Genomic DNA, 5,986 nt, shown 5'->3' on the forward strand with positions numbered 1-5,986 from the left:
CGTCCTTTTTAGAGGAAGAATACTCATCAGAGCTCATGAATGACAATAGTAAGTTCAGTGGAATCTCTATGGTCTCTGTGTGAGCCTCAGATTCTTTTGATTCCTCAATATGGAACTCCTTATTGGTCAGTGGACGTCCCTTGAGGTCTTCCTCACTGGGAATCACTGCCTTTTCACTCTCTCCATGTTCGGCCATTTTGGTTATAGTTATGGCCTTGCACTCTCTTTTGGGATTCTCTTCTGTATTGGTTGGGAGAGTACTAGGAGGAGTTTCAGTAACTCTTTTACTCAGCTGACCCACTTGTGCCTCCAAATTTCTGATGGAGGACCTTGTTTCGGTCATGAAACTGAAAGTGGCCTTAGATAGATCAGAGACTATTTTTGCTAAGCCAGAGGGGCTCTGCTCAGAATTTTCTGTCTGTTGCTGAGAAGATGATGGAAAAGGCTTGCTATTGCCAAACCTATTTCTCCTACCATTATTATTGTTGAAGCCTTGTTGAGGCTTTTGTTGATCCTTCCATGAGAAATTTGGATGATTCCTCCATGAAAGATTATAGGTGTTTCCATAGGATTCTCCTATGTAATTCACCTCTTCCATTGCAAGATTCTCAGGGTCATAAGCTTCTCCTTCAGATGAGACTTCTTTAGTACTGCCGGATGCAGCTTGCAATCCAGTCAGATTCTGAGAAATTATATTGACTTGCTAAGTCAATATTTTGTTCTGAGCCAATATGGCATTCAGAGTATCAATCTCAAGAACTCCTTTCTTCTGAGTCATCCCATTATTCACAGGATTTCTTTCAGAAGTGTACATGAACTGGTTATTTGCAACCATCTCAATGAGTTCCTGAGCTTCTGTAGGTATTTTCAGATGAAGAGATCCACCAGCAAAATGGTCCAATGACATCTTGGACAATTCAGATAGACCATCATAGAATATACATATGATGCTCCATTCTGGAAGCTTGTCAGAAGGACACCTTTTGGTTAATTGCTTGTATCTTTCCTAAGCTTCATAGAGGGATTCACCTTCCTTCTATTTGAAGGTTTGGACTTCCACTCTAAGCTTTCTCATCTTTTGAGGTGGAAAGAATTTGGTCAAGAAAGTATTGACCAGCTTGTCCCAAGAGTGCAGGCTTTCTCTAGGTTGTGAGTCCAACCATATCCTAGCTCTGTCTCTTACAGCAAAGGGGAAAAGCATAAGTCTGTAGACCTCGGGATCAATCCCATTGGTCTTGATAGTATCACAGATCTGCAAGAATTCAGCTAAGAACTGATGAGGATCTTTCGATGGAAGTCCATGAAACTTACAATTCTACCGCATTAGAGAAACTAATTGAGGCTTAAGCTCAAAGTTGTTTGCTCTAATAGCAGGAATTGAGACGCTTCTTCCATAGAAGTTGGAAGTTGGTGCAGTATAGTCACCAAGCATCATCCTTGCATCTCTAGCATTGTTGTTGGGTTTGGCTGCCATGTCTGCTTCTTTTTCAAAATTCTCTGTAAGGTTCTCTCTGGGGTGTTGTGCTTTAACTTCTCTTAGCTTCTTCTTTAGAGTCCTTTCAGGTTTAGGATCAGCTTCAACAAGAATGTTTTTATCCCTGTTTCTGCTCATATGAAAAAGAAGAGAACAAAGGGAGTAGTGGAATCCTCTATGTCACAGTATAGAGATTTCTTGATGTGTTAGAGGAAAAGAAGAATAGAGGAATGAGGTAGGGAGTGAATGAGAAGAATTCGAACATAGAGGGAGAGAGAGGGTTCGAATTATGAGTAGAAGAGAAGTGTTAGCAAGTAAATAGAAAGAGATGAGAGAGAGAGAGAGAGTTTTCAAAAATTAAAACTAAAAAGATTTTAAAAGAAAGATTTTAAAACTAAAAAGATTTTTAATTAACTAATTGTTTTAGTTTTAATTAGAAAGATTTTTGAAAAAGTTGTTAGTGATTTTTCAAAATTGGAAGTGGAAAAGTGGTTAGGTGGTTTTGAAAAAGATAAGAAATAATAATTAGTTGAAAAAGATTTGAAAATAATTTTAAAAAGATATGATTGAAAAAGATTTGATTTTAAAAAGATATGATTGAAAAGATATGATTGAAAAAGATTTTATTTTTAAAATTGATGACTTGACTAACAAGAAATTAAAAGATATGATTCTAAAATTCAAAGATTGAACATTTCTTAACAAGAAAGTAACAAACTTGCAGTTTTTTGAATCAAAACATTAATTGTTAGCAAGGATTTTTGAAAATGTGGAAATATAAGATTTTAAAATTATTATTTAAAACATGAAAATTTGAAAAAAAAATTGAATTTGAAACGAAATTACCTCCCCTGTGTTATCCTGGCGTTAAACGCCTAGGATGCTATCCATTCTGGCGTTTAACGGCCAGAATGCTACCTTTTTGGGCGTTTAACGCCCAGCCAGATACCCTGGCTGGCGTTTAACGCCAGAATTCTTCCTTACTGGGCGTTTTTCTAAACACCCAGCTTTTTCTTTGTGATTCCTCTGGTGTATGTTCTGAATCTTTATTTCTTTGTATTATTTACTTGGAAAGGGATATTTTTTATTTTTATTTTTTTAATAAGGAGAGAAAAAAATAACAAAATGACACAAAACATAAAAAATTAAGATCAGAACAAGTAATGCATGCAAGAACACTTTGAATGTCAAGATGAACACCAAGAACACTTTGAAGATCATGATGAACATCAAGAACATATTTTTGAAAATTTTTAAGAAAAGAAAGATATGCAAGACACCAAACTTAGAAATTTTTTTATGTTTAGACACTATGGATTTGAAAATGCATACGAAAAATATGAAAAGACACAAAACAGGAGAATTTAAAGATCAGAACAAGGAAAATCATCAAGAACAACTTGAAGATCAATGAAGAATACAATGCCTGAATTTTTTTTCGAAAAATTGAGAAAATTTGAAAAGATGCAATTGACACCAAACTTAGAATTTGACACTAGACTCAAACAAGAAACACAAATTTTTTTTTTGTTTTTTATGGTTTTATTAATTTTTTTGTATTTATTATTTTTTCCGAAAATAAAAATAAAAGAAAGCTTAAACATAAAATAAAATTACCTAATCTAAGCAACAAGATGAACCGTTAGTTGTCCAAACTCGAACAATCCCCCGTAATGGCGCCAAAAACTTGGTGCACAAAATTGTGATCACACTTTTCACAATTCCGCACAACTAACCAGCAAGTGCACTGGGTCATCCAAGTAATACCTTACGTGAGTAAGGGTCGATCCTACGGAGATTGACGGCTTGAAGAAAGCTATGGTCATCTTGTAAATCTCAGTCAGGCGGATTCAAATGGTTATGAGGATTTGATAATTAAAAGATAAATAAAGCAGAAAATAACATAGAGATACTTATGTAATTCATTGGTGGGAATTTTAGATAAGTGTTTGGAGATGCTTTGTTGCCTATGAATGATGAGCGGATAATTTGTACGCTTTTTGGCATTGTTTTTAGTATGTTTTTAGTATGATCTAGTTAGTTTTTAGTATATTTTTATTAGATTTTAGTTAAAATTCACTTTTCTGGACTTTACTATGAGTTTGTGTGTTTTTCTGTGATTTCAGGTATTTTCTGGCTGAAATTGAGGGACCTGAGCAAAAATCTGATTCAGAGACTGAAAAGGACTGCAGATGCTGTTGGATTCTGACCTCCCTGCATTCGAAGTGGATTTTCTGGAGCTACAGAAGCCCAATTGGCGCGCTCTCAACGGCGTTGGAAAGTAGACATCCTGGGCTTTCCAGCAATATATGATAGTCCATACTTTGCCCAAGATTTGATGGCCCAAACCGGCGTTCAAAGTCACCCTCAGAAATCCCAGCGTTAAACGCCGGAACTGGCACCAAAATGGGAGTTAAACGCCCAAACTGGCATAAAAGCTGGCGTTTAACTCCAAGAAGAGTCTCTACACGAAAATGCTTCATTGCTCAGCCCAAGCACACACCAAGTGGGCCCGGAAGTGGATTTTTATGTCATTTACTCATCTCTGTACACCCTAGGCTACTAGTTCTCTATAAATAGGACCTTTTACTATTGTATTTACATCTTGGTTCTTCTGGTTCCCTCTCTGGGGCCAAAACCAATGATCACTCTTGTTCTTATGTATCTTCAACGGTGGAGTTTCTACACACCATAGATTAAGGTGTGGGGCTCTGTTGTACCTCGAGTGTTAATGCAATTACTATTGTTCTTCTATTCAATTCCGCTTGTTCTTTGTCCAAGATATCACTTGTTCTTCAACTTGATGAATGTGATGATCCGTGACACTCATCATCGTTCTCACCTATGAACAAGGTGACTGACAACCACTTCTGTTCTACAAGCATATGAGGCTCTAGTGTTTATCTCTTGGATTTCTGATACACGATGCATGGTTGATCGCCTGACAACCGAGTGCTCGCCTGACAAACGAGCCAGCCATTCCGTGAGATCACAATCTTCGTGGTATAGGCGAGAACTGATGGCGGCATTCAAGAGAATCCAGAAGGTCTAACCTTGTCTGTGGTATTCTGAGTAGGATTCAATGATTGAATGACTGTGACGTGCTTCAAACTTCTAGCAGGCGGGGCGTTAGTGACAGACGCAAAAGAATCGCTGGATTCTATTTCGGCCTGACCGAGAACCGACAGCTGATTAGCCATATGCTGTGACAGAGCATAGGAACATTTTGACTGAGAAGATGGGAGGTAGCCACTGACAACGGTGAAACCCTTGCATAAGCTTGCCATGGAAAGGAGTAAGAAGGATTGGATGAAGACAGTAGGAAAGTAGAGAGACGGAAGGGAAGGCATCTTCATACGCTTATCTGAAGCTCTCACCAATGATATACATAAGTATCTCTATCTTTATCTTTATGTTTTATTCATCATCTATACCCATTTGAGTCTGCCTGACTAAGATTTACAAGGTGACCATAGCTTGCTTCATACCAACAATCTCCGTGGGATCGACCCTTACTCGCGTAAGGTTTATTACTTGGACGACCCAGTGCACTTGCTGGTTAGTTGTGCAAAGTTGTGTAGTGATCACAATTTCGCGCACCAAGTTTTTGGCGCCGTTGCCGGGGATTGTTTTGTGTATGGACAACTGACGGTTCATCTTGTTGCTTAGATTAGGTATTATTTTTCTTCAGAGTTCTTAAGAATGAATTCTAGTGTTTCAAGGTGATGTTCTTATCATCACCAAAGCTGATTGATCATCATCAATTTAGCTCTTGAATGCAATGTCCTGCTGAAGCTTAGCTAGCTATGTCTAATTCCTTTAGACTAAAGCTTTAGACTAACATTGCATGATTCCTGGAATTCTCATTAAGAATTTTGATACCTTTATTTTCTTCTTCCACTTAATTTTCGAAAAATCCAAAAAAATTACAAAATCATAAAAACCAAAAAATATTTCTTGTTTAAGTCTAGTGTCTCATTTTAAGTTTGGTGTCAATTGCATGTTTCTGTTCTTCTTGCATTTTTTCGAATTTATGCATGTGTCTTCATTAATCTTCAAGTTGTTCTTGATGATTTTCTTGTTTTGATCTTTGAATTCTATTGACTTGAGTGTTTTGTGTTTCTCATATGCATTCTCATGTTGTTAGTGTCAGTAGTATACAAACTGCTAAGTTTGGTGTCTTGCATGCATTGTTATTTGATTTTAATTGCATTTTGATTATTTCTTATTATTAAAAATCCAAAAATATTTTTAATTTGTGTCTTTTCAAGTCAATAAAATAGAGGATTGAAGATTCAGAACACACAGCAGAGGAATTACACAGAAAAAGCTGGGCGTTCAAAACGCCCAGTGAAGAAGGACAGACTGGCGTTTAAACGCCAGCCAGGGTGCCTGGTTGGGCGTTTAACGCCCAAAAAGGTAGTGCATTGGGCGTTAAACGCCAGAATGTGCACCATTCTGGGCGTTTAACGCCAGGATGGCACAAGGGGGAGGATTTTGTTTTCAAAATCA

General features: G+C 37.2%; 1 non-coding gene across 1 annotated transcript; it reads left to right on the forward strand.

Annotated features, from left to right (window-relative positions):
- The first annotated feature begins 961 nt into the window (after positions 1-961).
- On the forward strand, positions 962-1,069 carry LOC130953894 (small nucleolar RNA R71). Its single transcript, XR_009076059.1, has one exon. It is a non-coding gene; the product is annotated as a small nucleolar RNA R71 (small nucleolar RNA).
- Positions 1,070-5,986: the final 4,917 nt, after the last annotated feature.

This window comes from Arachis stenosperma, chromosome 1 (assembly GCF_014773155.1).
Source record: "Arachis stenosperma cultivar V10309 chromosome 1, arast.V10309.gnm1.PFL2, whole genome shotgun sequence".
Classification (NCBI taxonomy): domain Eukaryota; kingdom Viridiplantae; phylum Streptophyta; class Magnoliopsida; order Fabales; family Fabaceae; genus Arachis; species Arachis stenosperma.